The sequence below is a fragment of the Caretta caretta genome, chromosome 2 (genome assembly GCF_965140235.1).
Source record: "Caretta caretta isolate rCarCar2 chromosome 2, rCarCar1.hap1, whole genome shotgun sequence".
NCBI classification, from domain to species: Eukaryota; Metazoa; Chordata; order Testudines; family Cheloniidae; genus Caretta; species Caretta caretta.
Window position 1 is genome coordinate 187,343,745 of NC_134207.1, and position 18,042 is coordinate 187,361,786.

General features: G+C 39.8%; 1 protein-coding gene across 9 annotated transcripts in view; it reads left to right on the plus strand.

Annotated features, from left to right (window-relative positions):
• Positions 1-18,042, plus strand: part of MYRIP (myosin VIIA and Rab interacting protein) — a 359,689-nt gene that overhangs the window by 11,246 nt on the left and 330,401 nt on the right. The gene's annotated exons all lie outside the window — the stretch shown is intronic.

Consider the following 18,042-nt stretch of genomic DNA (forward strand, 5'->3'; position numbering starts at 1 on the left):
ATACTGTGGGAGACCGTGTCAAAAGCTTTGCTAAAGTCAAGAAACAATACATCCACTGCTTTCCCTTCATCCACAGAACCAGTAATCTCATCATAAAAGGCGATTAGATTTTAGACTTGTGCACGTCCAGCTTTTCTAAATCGTCCCTAACCACCTTTATCTCCACAGAGGGCTGGCCATCTCTTCCCCATTTTGTGATGCCCAGCGCAGCAGTCTGGGAGCTGACCTTGTTAGTGAAAACAGAGGCAAAAAAAAGCATTGAGTACATTTGCTTTTTCCACATCCTCTGTCACTAGGTTGCCTCCCTCATTCAGTAAGGGGCTCACACTTTCCTTGGCTTTCTTCTTGTTGCCAACATACCTGAAGAAACCCTTCTTGTTACTCTTAACATCTCTGGCTAGCTGCAGCTACAGATGCGATTTGGCCCTCCTGATATCATTCCTACATGCCTGAGCAATATTTTTATACTCTTCCCTGGTCATATGTCCAACCTTCCACTTCTTGTAAGCTTCTTTTTTATGTTTAAGATCCGCTAGGATTTCACCATTAAGCCAAGCTGGTCGCCTGCCATATTTACTATTCTTTCGACTCATTGGGATGGTTTGTCCCTGTAACCTCAACAGGGATTCCTTGAAATACAGCCAGCTCTCCTGGACTCCTTTCCCCTTCAAGTTAGTCCCCCAGGTGATCCTGGCCATCCGTTCCCTGAGGGAGTCGAAGTCTGCTTTCCTGAAGTCCAGGGTCCGTATCCTGCTGCTTACCTTTCTTCCCTGCGTCAGGATCCTGAACTCAACCAACTCATGGTCACTGCCTCCCAGATTCCCATCCACTTTTGCTTCCCCCACTAATTCTACCCGGTTTGTGAGCAGCAGGTCAAGAAAAGCGCCCCCCCTAGTTGGCTCCTCTAGCACTTGCGCCAGGAAATTGTCCCCTGCGCTTTCCAAAAACTTCCTGGATTGTCTATGCACCGCTGTATTGCTCTCCCAGCAGATATCAGGAAAATTAAAGTCACCCATGAGAATCAGGGCATGCGATCTAGTAGCTTCTGCGAGCTGCCGGAAGAAAGCCTCATCTACCTCATCCCCCTGGTCTGGTGGTCTATAGCAGACTCCCACCACTACATCACTCTTGTTGCACACACTTCTAAACTTAATCCAGAGACACTCAGGTTTTTCTGCAGTTTCGTACCAGAGCTCTGAGCAGTCATACTGCTCCCTTACATACAGTGCTACTCCCCCACCTTTTCTGCCCTGCCTGTCCTTCCTGAACAGTTTATAACCATCCATGACAGTACTCCAGTCATGCGAGTTATCCCACCAAGTCTCTGTTATTCCGATCACGTCATAGTTTCTTGACATCACCAGGACCTCCAGTTCTCCCTGCTTGTTTCCAAGTGGATGTGGATGGAGTGGACTCTGATCAAATCATAGCTTATGTCTTGCAGAACAAGGGTCTCCATAGAGACACTAAACTTAAAAAGTAATCAAAATAGATTTTGGAAGGATTTAATAGATCATAGACTGGTGACACTGCTGTTTGTCAATGGCTCAGTGAAAATCTGGCTTTATCTAAATAAGAAAGCAGAACTGGAACACACAAGTGCAAATCCAAACAGTGATTCAGGAAAACTGGAATCTTTCATTACCTGAGCTAATACCAAATACAGATACCAAATACAGAGGTCCATAGGTTGAGTCCAGGATGGCAAGAAGAAGCTGAAACATATCTGATGAAACATAATCCTGAGCTTCTTCCTTCTAGCATTTAATGTTGAAGTTCCAGATTTCTACTCCTAATCAGTCTTTGAGAAGGAGGTTGCATCATAGCTTGTTGCATCAGAATGGTAGAAAACAGTGGATGGAATGTTCTAGAACAGTGATTCCCAAACTTGGTTCACCGCTTGTGCAGGAAAAGCCCCTGGCGGGCCAGGTCGGTTTGTTTGCCTACCGTGTCTGCAGGTTGGGCCGATCGAATTTTCTCAGTTTTTAAAAGACCTGTGCTCCTGTCCAGCCAGCTCATTATAATTTTGTGCATACTTTTAGCAGATAGTCTTGGTCAAAATTTGTAATAAACCTAGGTGTGATGAAAGGGAACTAAGTTGGTTAACATTTATCGGTATCTAGTTGCAGGTAAAAAAGAGGCATAACCAGTTAGTAGACTGGTGACTATATTTCTGGGTCTCATTCTTGGATCCAGACAAGTTATATTTAGTGCAGGGCCTGAATATAGATAGTGTAAAGCCAGACTTGCTCCTTTATCTTCACACTCTCACCTGGAGCTGGATGAGGGCTTCAGCTCCTGAGTGCAAATTAGAATTGCCTTAGGAGTGCCCTAATTTGTGTCCATTTGCTGCCAATGGACCCAAAAAGCGAGAGCATAGCATCTCTCTGGCCATAGCAGGAGTAAGAACTGGCTTGTGAGGTTCTTGTATTTTTTTTGTACTGAATTGCAAGCTTTTAATTTTGGATAATTTGTATGCTTTTTAGATGAATGAAATTATTACTAGATGAACGGCATAGCATTCATTTTGTGTTTTGATGTAATAAAGCCATTGTAGGGTTTTTTCCAGAAGAGGGTGGGAAATCTACCTCACCCTTCAAGGATGGGGAATATTGCAACAACTTAGCTACAAGGGCTTGATTTTAACCATACCTACACTAGTTTTGCATTGGCATAAACCCGCTAACTTGTAATTTATACTGGTGTAAGCAAGATTAGAATAATTCCATAGGTGTTATAGTAAATGAAGAAAGCACAGTTTTGTGATATTATCTTTGCTGTTTGTTTGTGTTTTTGATTATCTAATTGTTGCAAATTACTGAATTTTACAAATTAAGTTTTCCCATCAAAAGTATGAATTAGCAAAGTTTTAATATAGTAAATTTGCTCTTTATAGCTGGTACTAATAGAGTATACTATATCATGATGGCAAGGCAATATCTGTTGTAGTAATGACTTACTTTCCATTAAAACCAAATTTTTGGCTCTCCTCTAAAAGTCCTTTGGAAAAGTCTTTCCAGCTTCATAAGTGGTCTGTGGCCGGAGGTCAACTTTTGGACCAAATTTTACGTTGTTTGACAAGCTGCTTTTAGGAAATAAGACATAACATACTCGTGAATCCAAAATGTATTGCACTGAAAAAGTTTTAGTAAGCTGTGGCCTGTGAAGCAGAGTATTTGCATATTATGTTGACCACTATTAAAATGTTTGTAAAATGAAGCTAAATTATACACTTGGCTACGTTACGTTGAACATATATTTGCATGCATTGATTATGATGTGGCTTTTAAATAATTCAGAGGAGCAGCATAGTGTTATAATGATTTTCTCCTACTGTGTTCAATTGCACAAAATTACATCAATATACATTATGTAACTTAATACAAGGTAAGGTAATATCTTGTATTGGACCAGCCTCTGTTGGTGAGGGACCAGCTCAGAAGAAGAGCTCTGTGTGACTCATAAAGCTTGGACAGAAGTTGGTCCAATACAAGATATTACCTCACCCACCTTGTTTCTCTAACATCCTGGGACTGACACAGCTACAACTACACTGCATACGTTTTTCAGAAAGTCACTCTTTCTCTTAAAATGCTTTTTATTCTCAATCATTAAAAGTATAGATGATAAAAAAGGAAGACTTACTGCAGCTTCACAGCTGTACCAATGCTTGAGCATTGTGAACATGCTGAAGTGTTTCCGCTGATTTGTGGATTGTTTTTGTCTTAGTAAGGTGCTCTTTGTAGACTTAGTATGAAGCAGAGACACCTGAGAACCTGTTAGGACAGAGTGGGATTAGAACAGTTATTTAACTGTTGACATAAATTTGCCAACAAGCTGATGATAGTCACGCAGTAAGTCAGAGCTACCATATAATTAAAAAATGTAGTGCTCATTTGCATGCTCGAACCATTAGGCCACGCTGCCATTTGTACCCTGCAACAATTTACATAATGGCTGTTGGCTGTCCATTATTGGTCAGGTTATAATATGTGAATTGCACACTATCAATCAGTGGCCTCTTTTCTCTGTGCCTGTCATCCAAGAAATAATTGTCTATCCATACATGGCCATTACTGTTTTGTCTCTCTCCAGTCTCTTGCTCATGACTGGAAACACATCAATCATTCCTATATGATCAGAAGATTAAGTCTGATAGGTTGACCTATTATGTATTCTTTCTTATGATTCTTGTTGCTAAGTAGCAGAGGCTAGAGAAGTACAGTACAGACAATTAAGTGATAGATGAACACAGTTTGCTTAGTTCAGTGTTATAAAAATGTACAAGATGAAAACGGGAGAGATGAGGTGAGATTATGTAGGGCCTAGAAAGTTTAGTAGTGTAGAGGTAAAATACACTGAAGGGGCCAACGTTCCCTTGTTGTTCTGAATTTCTGCACCTAATTCTCATTACAGTTACACTACTGCAACTCCATTGACTTCAGTAGCATAGTTGTGGAGGACAAATTAGTCTCATGACGTTTAAGGCCAGAAGACACAACCAAATCATTTATGCTGACCTCCTGTATATCACAGGCCACCACCACCAGCCAGGACCCTCACACTGAATCCAACAACTTGATCAATAAAGTCAAGTTTTATACTGAGATTACATTTATAATTGCACAGACTTCACGGGGAGTTGTGCTTGCATTCCAATTGGCAGAATTTTGCCTGAAGGATTCTGTGTTTGTATGATTTACTAGGAAGGCTCTTTTCATATGGTATTAATTTTTTCTTATAAAATTAGGGTTAGATGATGAAAATAAAATCCTTCAATCCTGATAAAGTGTGCTTTGGTTCGTCCAGTGCAGTGTTTCAATTCATCTTATATAAGGGGGAAAAAACTATTACCTTTTGAAACGGCTCATAGAGATGCATGTTGTTTTTCATGTCTGAAGAGGAGTGGCATATTTAGGTGAAATACTCCTTGCTCTTTTTCATGTATATTTACCATCAACTGACATAAAATGTTTTGTTTTAGTCTCTCCTGTAGAGAAAAGGTTAAATGATTTCATTGGTCTTTTATGCTTTTGATCTCTCATATTCAGTAAGGAAATTAGTGAAGGATGTGGAGGGAAGATGTATCAGAAGCTCATATTAGTTTCTTAAAGAGGTTATACAAACACTTCAAAACATACAATACTAACCTTTTTGTCTTCTGGTGTTTTGAATGCCTGCCATTACTATATACAGTGGCACACTTTTGTAGACTAATGTAGGGTAAGATAACATAGTAATGATAATAACTTGCTCTAAAAGGACAACCAATGTATTTTACTGAATATATAAGGATCATTTCACCCACCAGTGGAATGAAGTTAACTCTGCTGTGGAACTCAGCATCTATTGAATATCACAAAACAACCTTATACAAGAATTTTGGGTAAGAAGTGAAAAAAAATCTTTCCAGTTCATACAACAGGGATTTTTAAGCATGGAGAAAGTGTAATAGGATTTAGTCAAGACTATTCATAACAACTTTATTCTTGTTAAAAGTGATATAAGATCACAAATGAGTTAGATCTTTGTTTTTTATCTCATTCGAAAGATGGTATTCCAAATCCTCAGCTAGTGTAAATGACAAAGCTCAATTAAAGTCAATGGAGCTAGGCTGATTTACAACACCTTAAGATCTGGGTGAATATTTTCTGCAGCATATTGTCCCGTCAATATCCCGGGACATTGGGCCACTGCCAATTCACAAGGGAAGAATGCCTAAGACACTGTTCCCTGTGGCATCTAGACGTTCCTTGGAGGTTTCCCTTCCAAATAATTGCTGACCAATCCTGAAAGTGCTTCAGTTATGGTTATGATATTCGATGGGATCCTAGCCAAATGTGGAATGGCTGCAGAGTAATGTTCATTCAGTATCTTTTTAGTTCAAATTTATGCTCAGAAAGTATGCTGCAGTAATCCCGAATTCAAAGGTCCCTCTTCCTTGCAACTATAACTTATTTTTATTCTTTCTCCTCTCTGTCATATGCACAAAAAGCAAACCCACACTAAAACAATCTTGTTTAAAGACTCTGTATTGGTAATATGATTAGTTGTTTTTAATTAGTAAATGTTTGGAGACAAACACATAAGATGTGGGGAAGAGCGCTTGTCTGCAAACAAGGTAGTCAATCTATCTTAGATAAATAAGGTGCTGCTTATAGAATTTGGAGGGAAAAAATGTAATTTTTGCTGAGAACTTCTTTTACTGTTGAAATATTCTTCCTAAAATTGATGTAATTTCAAAAAAATAAATGCAAGACAGATGGAACAGCTTTCTTTAGATCCTGACAGTCTACCCTGGGGACTGATTCCCTACCACCAAGCAATGCAGCCTCAAGCACAGCTTTACTAACACATATTTCTTCTAGCAATTGCTCTATCAGGGAAATCCTAAAAGAGCTCATGTTGCTGAACAACAAGGAAAAATGATAGGTCTGAATTCTAAAGCAATAACTGAAATTTAAACTTTTGATGAATGCTTTCAAAGTGCAGGCGGCAGGGCTTGAGGGAGTGTACGGACAGAATCTGGAAGGTACCAACACTTCAGAAGCAGCAGCAACCTATATTTTTAACCAAAAGTGATATTCTACTGCAGAAGCAGGTATTAAATAATTAGACCACCTGAACCATTGCCCCAGATCGCCCAAGAAGAAAGACAAGACACCAAGAATGTGGTTTAATGAGGTCACAACTTAACACATCTGGGAAACTATGGAGCAGTAACTTGTCCAGCTCCAGTTAACCTTTCTTCTGTAATTTATGCCACCTAGGAAGAGCTGCCCTGAGGCCTTCCCTATTTTTAACCTCATCCCAGCACTGTTACTGAGACTCTCTGCAAACCCCTCCCCCCCGGCAAGGTTGAAGGGATGAGGGGGGAGAATAGATGGGCCTACGCTGTACCAGGCATTGGGGTCCAAATACAAAGCCCCAATGCACTGGTCCTGCTCTAATTCCATGGGAGGCGTAGAGGAGGTGCTGTTGCTCCTGGGCGCAGAATGGCATCACAGGCAGGGGAAAGGGTGTATACACCCTCGCCTCAGACACACAGAGCCAATGGACTTCTTCTGTGCCCTCTCTCCAGCTAGTTGGCCAAGGAGTTTGATTTGTATCTTAGAAATACCAGGAATGTCAACTGTAGACTTCCCTAATTTTGCTGGGTGTCTTGGAGAATGTACGGTTTTAACTCTCACACCTTAAAAATTAAAGGGTAGGTGGAGAGTTTGAATCTTTAACATGGCCTTCCTTTGGTGTATCAGTTGGATCTTAATGTTAAATAGATGTATTTTTAAAACAAATGTTTAAACAGTGTGAATGAAAATCTCTCTTCCACTTGATTGCTCAACTTTCACTCACTTAGCGTGTACTATCCGTATTCATAGGTGATACATTATTCTTAATAGCCTAGAGGCAAAAGGTATGCTACAGTGGTAGTGATGTTACTTGACAAGAGGAAACAAGAGAAGGTACTGAAAACTGACTGGACTAATTAAATTCTTCCTTTTGAGAGCTAGAAGATGCTAATTTTCCAATCCTGCGTCACCAGCTGAAGTCTAGCAACAGAGAAAAGCTGAAAGCTACCAAACAGGAGTTTATGGAGGGAGTTACTGCTGCTTTTCTGTTTGCATCCAAAGTACATTTTTCTTTTAAAAAGATATAATCTTTTTTTTTTGATGTACGATCTGACAATCAATTTGCTCTAAAAGTTGGAGAAGGAAATTTCTATTTGCAGTGAAGAAAATCATATATTCATGATAAGTAAATCAGTTTTAGGCCTTGTTCACTGATACACAGTCTTATACCTGTTTAGTTAAATCAGTGCAAGTCCCAGTGTAGACTTTTGTAGAGTGTCATTTTTTGATTCATCTTATACCTTTTTTCTGATTTACTTAAGCTAAATCAATATAGGTTTATATCAATTTAAGATATCCACATAGCTTTTGTGCCAATTCAATTACATCCATTTTAAATCATTCTTTTACTTATACCAGTGCAACTTTGTTTGAGAACAATCATTGTGAGTTAAGAGCCAAAAAGAAAGTTAGGAAATCTTTGAAAATTAGGGAAATTTTAAAATATCCAGAATCTTTGCAAACTTCTTGTGTGATTGCCCTGAGCTTTCCAGAAAAGTTTGAGCTTGAGATGAAAAGTGGCATATAAAATTTTATATTAATAGTTTTTTGGTGAAATTAAGATAGAGGGGTGTGAGTGAGTGAGAGAGAGAGAGAGAGAAAATAAAATAAAGTAAAATTGGAGATGGATTAGTCCCTCCCTTAAACCAAGAACCAAAGTAGGCAATGGAAACATTAGTCTTGCCATTTTCAAGGGACACTCGCCGTTCTGTGTGATAAGCAAACTAAACAGTAACTTGTTTAACTTGAGCACATAAGTCTTTTTTTTTGGTATGGCTATTTTGCTAGATATCATTTTCTGTGGCTGAACTGTTTTTTTCTGAATTGTTTATGGTTTAGCCCTTATGTAATGGCAATCTTTGCCTGAGACTAAGTCCAAACAACTTTACTATGATGTTATGTATGGTTCAGATCAGTATTTCCTGTATTTCCATTTCTCATATCCTGGTTTTGATTGTTACAATTATGAAATACTAATAGCCTAACCATACTTTTTACAATTCTTGACAGATATTTTTATACACAATTTTCATTCTGTTGTGTTCAAGATATGGGATTCTGGAACAATTAATAATTCAATTGTAGCAATTTTAGATTCATAACTGTGTGTGGGGAAAATACTAAAGAATATTATCAGATGATACCTGTCCTAGATGACAATACCGTGCTTCATTGTAATAAGGGTGTTTGATTTATTGACCCTCAGTCCTCTAGGGAATGTCTTTTGAAAGTTTGGATTTTCGCATTTAGACCTGAGATTTAGCTGAAAGATATATTACAGACTTATGAAGGTAGACAGCTCCCTATTGACCAGCCATCTAAGCAGCTTCCTGTGCATAAATTAAGTTATAACTTATAAATTATTCCAGTTATTTATGCTTTCAGAATGCTTTGGTGTCACTCACAAATCTTTCATGCCGTTTATGGTATTCAATATAAGGTCTTGTCATGACACGTTTGAAAAACAATACCATAGGCCTACCTTGTAATGGCATTGAATCATAGAAATGTAGGATAGGAAGGGACCTTGATAGGTCCTCTAGTCCAGTCCCCTGCATTGAAGCAGAACTCAGTATTATCTAGACCATCCCTGACAGGTGTTTGTCTAACCTGTTCTTAAAAACCTCCCAATGACAGCGATTCCACAGCCTCCCTAGATAATTTTTGTTCCAGTGGTTAACTACCCTCACAGTTAGGAAGCTTTTTTTTTTGGTCTAACCTAAATCTCCCTTACTTTTTGTCCTGTCCTTAGCAGTTAAGGAGAAAAACTTATCACCCTCCTCTTTAAAACAGCCTTTTATGTACTTAAAGACTGTTATTGTGTCCTCCCTCGTCTTCTCTAGAATAAATCAACACAATTTTTCTAGTCATGTTTTCTAGATTGTTAATGATTTTTATTGCTCTCCTCTGCACTATCTCCAATTTGTCCACATCTCTCCCAAAGTGTGGTGCCCAGAACGAGACACACTATTTCAGTCAAGGCATTATCAGTGCTGATTAGAGTGGAAGAATTATTTGTCATGTTTTGCTTACAGCACTCCTGCTGGTGCATCCCAGAATGATGTTTGCTTTTTTTGCAACACTGTTATGTTTCATATTAAGTGTGTGATCCACTATAAGCTCCAGATCCTTTTCTGCAGTACTCTTTCCTAGGTAGTCATTTCCCATTTTGTATTTGTGCAATTGATTTTTCCTTTCTAAGTAGAATCCTTCTCATTTGTCATGATTGAATTTCACCCTATTTATTTCAGACTACTTCTCCAGTTTGTCAAGATCATTTTGAATTCTAATTCTGTCCTCCAAAGCACGTCCAGCTTTGTATCATCCACAAACTTTATAAGGGTACTTTCTCTGCCATTATCCAAATCATTTCTGAAGATATTGAATTGAATCAGACTCTGGACAGATCCCTGCAGGACACCACTCAATGTACTCTTCCAGCTTGATTATGAACCATTGATAACTATGCTGAGTACACTTTTCCAACCACTTGTGTCTATGAGAAGGTCACTTGAGACCATATCAAAAGCCTTCCTAAAGTCAAGATATATCACATCTACAGCTTCCCTCTATCCACAAGGCTGTTTACCTTGTCAAAGAAGGATATTAGGTTGGTTTGACAGGGTTGGTTCTTGACAAATCTGAGTTGACTCATGGACTTTAAGGACCATCGTGATTATCTAGTCTGACCATCTGCACATTGCAGACCACAGAACCTCATTCACACCCTTCTGTAATTGTCCCATAACTCATACTGAAGTTCACAAATCATGATTTAAAGACATCAAGTTACAGAGAATCCACCATTTACTCTAGTTGAAATGAGCACTGACCTTATTTTTTCCTAGGTGCTTACAAATTCTTTGATTATTTGCTCCATTATCGTTCCAGGTACTGAAATTAAGCTGACTGGTTTATAATTCCCTGGATTGTCCTTATTCCCCTTCTTGTAGACAGGTTATATATATTTTCCCTTTTCCAGTCTTTTGGGGTCTGTGCCATCCTTCACGAGTTCTCAAAGGTAATTGCTAATGACTCAGGTCTCTTCAGCCTCTTCCTTAAGTATTCTAGGATGTATTTCATCCAGCCGTGCCAACCTGAAAACATCCAATTTGTCTAAGTAATTCTTAACGTGTTCTTTTTTCTATCTGAGCCTCAAATCCTACCCAATTTACATTGATGTTCACTATGTTAGTTGTCCAATCGCTGCTAAGTTTTTTTGATGCAAACCGAAACAAAAAGGGTATTTAACTCTTTTGCCCAATACAGTGTTTTCTGGCATAATTCATTAATATTTTAAATTGTTCTGACATTACCAGAGAAAAGGTGTTCTAGAACTGCAAAGAACAGTTACCTGGAAAGCTGTTGTTTTTTGGAGAAAAACAACAACATGAAACATGGCAGAAAGTGGGCAGGTCATGGTTTATGGATGGAATCTAATATAAAACTTTCAAATACTAATTTGGTTAAGTTTCCAAAAACATTGCAATGAATATTTGAAGATAAAATTTGGTGCAAAAATGGCAAAAAATTGTTGACTGTTGTCTGCTTTTTCTAAAGCAGTGAAAGTTGTTTGATTTCTAGCTGTTGTGGTAGGTGCCTCAGAACATTGCAAGCCCTACCACAGAGGCTCTTCCTGGCATTTGCTGAAATTGCTTGGATAATAGCTTTACTTTCTTTTGGACTACTTCATGCCTTCCCCCAGAAAAACTATGGAAGTGAAATGTTAATTAGGAAATTCACTGGGTCTTATCATGGGGAGGTTCTGATTTCTCATTCCTTTGAGAGAGGGGTTTTCAGGCCTCTGGAGGCAGGTATTTATTGTGATTCGGTTTGTGTTCAAGTTGTATTTGGTGTGTTCAAATTCAGTTCATATTCAAGCCACCCCCCAAAAAAATGGTTGTTACTGGTTCAAATCAAATTTCAATCTTAGTGGAAATAAGTTTCAACTCTCCTTTTTAATTTAAAATTGAAACTATTTTGATTTTTGACCATTTATTTATTTTTTGAGTTTTCCTAGTATTTCTGTTGTCAAATAAACACGATTTTTTAAATAAATAATTTATTTGAATGAACTAAAATAACATCTTCTAATATTTGCTCTGTCATGTTGGAACTCTGTGGTGAAAGGATAAATTTCAGGCCTGAAAATGTTGTTTCAACACTCTTCTGTGTTGCTGAACCTGCCAATACAATTTCTGACAATTGATAACAGCTTGATCATGCCATCTTTATGACATTCCCAGCAGTTCAATATGTTTTCTTTCTTACTGAGACGTGGCTTATCAGCAAATGGACCAAGAATTGGCCCAATCCTTATTTGGGCTTTCCTTCATTCAGGTATATTTGTGTTTGGAGATTTCATGAGCTGTAAGATGATATTCCGATTCATCATCCAATCTTTCAATTTCAGAGGTTTCTGACATTGATTCTATGACATTAATTTTTACTTATGACTGAAGCATTTCCAATTTTGTCCATGTTTTGACTTGACTTTGTCCCTTTCTAACAGTAGGAGTTGATATCTAGGATCAAGGTATACACATGAGACAGATATAATTTTCAAACAGATTTTTTTCTTTTCTCTCTTCCCCCCCCCCCCCCCCCCTCACTGAAGCCAGTAAGGATTCAGTAAATGGAGAAGAAAGACTTTTGATGTTTCCAGTTGGCATTTTAATTAGGCACCATAAAAGTCACATGTGGTCAGTTTTTCATATTGAAGAATCTTATCACTTTAGCGGGTTTCAGTGCAATTGTGATGCCTTCAGTGACACTCCATTCTGCTCATGGTTTGAGGTGGCCATGTCCTGGCAGAAATCCCTGCACTCCAAGAGTCACTCAAGTATATTATAAGTTGAGAGCCATTTGGCAGGACAAACTAAGAGTGGGTTTTTAAATTTAATTTAATTAAATTTTCTAAGTTCTACCAATATTGTTTGATTTCTCATTTTTTACAGACATATTGAGCTTTATGAATTATACCAGAGATTGTACGTTTTTCAGAGAGTCTTCAACTACAAGGTGTAGGCAAAATAGAAAATTCCCTTCAATGTTACACCCATGGCCTCAGCACATATATTAAGGCTAGCTGCTTCAACCATAGGAGTCAAATCATTCCAATCTTGCTCCGTATCTTCTTCTTGAATTTCTTCCCCAAAGAATAAATAATTTATCCTTCACCTGAATTTGTTGTTGTTCTTCTTCCATTTCCTGGTCCTCAGTTGTTAACTTCACTGCTTTCACTATGTTTTCTCCATTATCTGTTGTAATGCTACATATACGCTTAGGAGTGATTCCATACATACCAACAACTTTAAGAATCATTGATTTTAAATATTCAAGAGATGCATCTTTCCTTGATCTCTTTCAGTGATAGAGTCAGAAGAGCAATTTGTCCTGCAACAATATGCTGAATGTTACTCTCTTAAAACGGATCAGCCAAATTGTGTGGCACAACCCTCTTTCAAAGAAATTAGTCTTCCTTTTACTTGTTTTGTGATCCCCCCTCTTGAATGGTGGCTGCTACAGCAGTAACTTTGTCTCGTCCATCTTCAGCATTTCAATGTAAGTGTTGACCCCATTCTGGAAGGGCTGGGGACAAAAATTTCACAAAATCCTGAATCCTCTATTAGGTTCAATAGTCCTCCTTTTTACAGTGACTAATTCTAGGCGAGCCTCCAGTAAGGTAGCTTAATCAATTGTTGTTGCAATTGCCTGAGTTGTGAACATGGAATCCAAAGTATCTTGTGTTGTTGTAGACTTCTTGATGTGGGTTTGTCAGGATTGTTGTTGTCCTTTTGTCATTTTTCCCCTCAAGAAATTGCAGATTACTCCTCAGGGTGGTGTCTTTGAATGTGCCTTTCCAGATTGGCAGCATGGTTCCCTGACACGATTCTGGTTTCTGAACTGGACAAATAGCTATTTTATTTACATGGTCATATTTGAAGAACATTCTTATGGGATTTTTGTTGTTTTCTCCTTATGATTCTCCATTGCTGTAATAAATTACAATAGAAATATAATTACTATAAATAAACCAAAGACATTAGCACAGCCCAGTTGCATATTTCCAGAATCTAATAAAGTATGGTTGTGTTTTAGCCGAGAAGCAATTCAGAGAGGGGTTATCTTGAGTCATCACCGATCCATGCGAGTTCGTTTAACATGCAAACTTTTGCAGAGCTTGTTCTCACTCCTCTAATCAGAGCCTGTCATAACCAGCTGCAGTAGGTGAAGAGAGAGAATTGCTCGGGGATGGGGTGGGGTGGTTGGAGATGGGTATCAGGTATTGCCCTAGAGGGTGGGGGGTTGGGAGTGAAGCCTGTGGCCTACTTCAGTGGGGAAATAAGTTTGCGGCATGGGCCCTGCCTCAAATGGGGCAATTGGAGGGAGGAGCTTCCCCAGGGTTTGGGCATGGGGGCGGAGGAGGCCTGTCTAAGGGGGAGAAGGGTTGGGGAGCCATTACTTTTTTTGGGAGGGTGGGGGCGAATAGTTAACTTCTGGGACCAGGGAGCATTCCAGCTCTGCTCTCAGAGATGGTTCATCTGTCGCTGGCCCCGTTGCTGCCTCATGTGGTATACAGGCAGCTCCTGTGCTTCTCTTCTTCCTCCCTACTCTTGTAGGCTGATCTTCTTCTAGTCTTATTCTCATCTCATTTAGGGTTGCCAAGTTTCTACTTGCATAAAACCGAACGCCCTTGCCCTGCCCCTTGCCTCACTCCTTATCCGAGGCCTTGCCCCCCGCTTACTCCATTCCCCTCCTCTGTGGCTTGTTGTCCCCACCGTCACTCGCTCACACATTTTCACAGGGCTGGCTCAGGGGGTTGGGGTGCAGGAGGGGGTGGGGCCGGGATGAAGGGTTTGGGGTGTGTGTGGGGGCTCTGGGCTGGGGGGTGGATCCGAGGGATTCGGCATATGGGAAGGGGCTCCGCGCTGAGGCAGGGGGTTGGGGTGTGGGAGGGGGTATGGGTTCTCATCTGGGGGTGTAGGTTCTGTGGTGGGCCAGAAATGAGGGGTTCAGGATGTGGGAGGGGGTTCCCGGCTGGGATGGGGTTAGGGTGTAGGGGGGTGAGGGCTCTGGGGTGGGGCTGGGAATGAAGGGTTTGGGGTGCAGGAGGGTGCTCTGGGCGGGAACTGAGGGGATTGGAGAGTGGGAGGGGGATCTGGGCTGGGGAGTGGGGGGTGTGGGCTCTGGGGTGAGGCTGGGCCTGAGGAGTTTCGGGTGCAGGAGGGGGGATCAGGGCTAGGGCAGGGGGTTGGGGCACAGGGTGTGTGTGAGGGCTCCGGCAGGGGTACAGGCTCTGGGTGGGGCTGGGCATGGGGTTTGGGGTGCGGGAGGGAGATCAGGGCTGGGACAGGGTGTTTGGGCGCAGAGGGGGTCAGGGGTGCAGGCTCCAGATGGAGCTTACCTCAAGCAGCTCCCGGAAGCAGCAGCAGCCACAGTTTCTGGCCAATGGGAGCTGTATGGCTTGTGCTTGGGGCAGGGTGGGGGAGTGTGCAGAGTCCCTTGACTGCCCCTACGTCTAGGAGCCGGAGAAGGGTCATGCCACTGCTTTCAGGAGCCGCGCAGAGCCATGGCAGGCAGGGAGCTTGCCTTAGCACCGCTGCGCTGCCTACCGAACATTTAATAGCCCAGTCAGTGGTGCTGACCGGAACCGCTGGGGTCCTTTTTTACCAGACATTCTGGTTGAAAACCGGACACCTGGCAACCCTAATCTCATACTGGGGCAGGCCTTTTTCAGTTCAGTTCTGGTTCAGCAGGTAGGACAAAACTATGGTTTGGGTTTGGTTATGGTTCAAGTTTTTAAAAACAAACAAACCACAAAATTCCCCAGTTTGAACTGGTTCTCTGGTTCCGGTTCAACTTGCTGTCTGGCAGGGGCAGAGATGAGGCCCTCCACTTGAAGTGTTTTTTTTACATATTTTTTAATTGTTTTGGGTACTATAAAAAGTCCTAAGATGAGTGCTGCATTGGGTCTCCTTAGATCAGAAAGAAAAAGCGTACAGGACATACCCCTCCATGTTGCTACACTGAACTGTCCTCAGACTGCTGCCAGCAAGTTTTGCTGAGGACACTCGCTTCTCCTAGGGTAGGTGTAGAGGGCTAAAAGCCTCAGTGTCTCATTGTGCAGGTTGTGTGTTTGGGACAGAGGGAAGGTTGTCTGCTGGGAGAGGGTATGGAGCTGCACTGGGGAAAAGCCCCTCTATAATCCATCGTTCCACTGGCAAACTCTTGCAGCTTCTGCTGAAACTTCCAGCAGGTGTTAATGGTTTTGGTATGCGTAGAGGGGTGCAAACTGTTAGTCTCTGTTCTTGCCTATGTATATTAGTAAGATTTTGCCTCTATTTTAACATATTCCCTCCCCTGCTATGAAGAAAGAGTTGGGGAAAAGGGATGATATACGGTCCTTTGTTTCCATGGCACTAATTTTCTATTACCTATTAAAGTTAGTAATTTTATTTTTAAAACGTCCTTTTGATAGGAATTTTCCTGTCATTTGTTTAAAACTTATAAATGTTTGGGTTTGCTTTGCTTTGCACAAGGACCAAATCAGGATCACAGCCTCATTGTGCCTAGTAAGGAACAGATACACATTAAGAAATAGTTCCTCACCCAAAGAATTTGTAATCTAATTTCAGACATCTATTAACAACGTCTTTGATTTCATCTAGCATACCATTAATTACATCTATTTATATTCTGAGTGGCAAAATAAGAGATTTTAGTTAGTGAATATTAAATTTCAGCAATAGCCTAACAAGTAGAAAAAGATAAATGATATTCTCTTTCCAGGTATATGAAGTTCCCTTTCAAAGAACTGAAAACTAAAGAATTGGAGAAGATAAAATACAGTGTAAACAAATGCATTTTCAATTGAGTATTGGCAACAAACGGGCCATCTTATTTTGGAAAATTATTTCAGGATGAAATGTAGCACGTTTCACATTTTCACCACTTGCTCTAACACAAAGGTCACTTAATTCCACGCCATAATTTTATTTGTTCAGAGTATTGCTCAGATATATCTTTGGGCTATACACATTCTTAGAAGAGATGGTTTTAAACTTGTAATAGATACAAAGCTGCTGAAAATTTTAGACATAAGAATTTCAAAGAGTTCTTTGTAAATTTTAATATGAAATCATTAAGAATGCAAAATGGATCTTCAATGATTGGATACTGTGGCTTCCATTAAAACTATGAATAGCATGCATGGTTTCTGGGTTCCCTTACTGGTAAAATTTTCACAGGAGCCAGTGTTGATAGTTGAACTTACCAATTTATTAAACAAAACAAACAAAAATGAAAACACATAGACTGTTGGGCCATCATTTCCCAAACAGGTAGGTGCAGGCTCTCGGAATTGCCTTTTTCACAGCCCCTTCTCTGTTTCATGTTTAGGGCTTTTAGAATGCTTGACCATTTCCTTTTTGTCCCATCACCCACTGTCTGTTACATAACTTCTTGGGGGATACTGACAATATCATGATAGGGATAATCAAAGTGCTTAGACAATGAGCTCTAAACTAATTTAGTCCCTTAGGTAAATACATTTCAATATATTTTCTTAGCTGTAAAACTATTTCATCAGGTTTTGAGGTCATTTTTGATTCCATGTAGAGAAAACTGAACATCTGCTGGTGATGAGGAGGAGTTTGTTCTTTTCATAGGTGATTTTTGGGATGACTAGACTGGAGAGCAAATTTTGTATATTGTGGAGCTGTTTATGCAATTTTTATTTTTAAATTCTCCTCTCCTGTTATGTATATTGATGGCATAATCCTAGATGAATGAGATCCTCTTCTTTCCTCCTTTGAGTTTTTGTTTTGGCGTGAGACATGTCCAAAATTTTGTGCTGATGATCAGAGGAGTTGTGGTCTTACAGCCTTGTTGCTCTTTGTTTGCCAGCAAATCTGTTTTTTACACTTCCTATTTTTAATTTGAATCTGTTTTGTACTTCTGTTTCAAATTTAATGATTTTTTTTGTTGCTATCCATTTGCAGAAATTCTCATATCCAGGCCTCAAATATTTTATTGAATTTTCCTGTTTTATGTTCTCTCAATCCCATTATTTCGATGTTTTCTCAACTCCTATGCTTTTCTAAGTCTTCCAATTATTTTGTTGGGCTTTACACTGTAGTTTTAGCTCTTAATGGATCTCATTAACTTGTCTGGCATTATCCTGTAAGTCCGATGCTCTTTGTCTCAGTTCTTCTGTTTCTATAAATATACTGATGATTTACTTGTTCAACACTTCAACTTTGTTTTCCAATCTTCAAGGCTAAAGTGAAATTAGTAATTATTTAGTGCATTGGTTTGTGGTGAATCTTCCACTCTGAGTGTTTTCCTTTTTTCCACGTATTTTTGATGCAGAATTGTTCAGGGTCGGTCAGATTTCTGTTAGGAACATTAT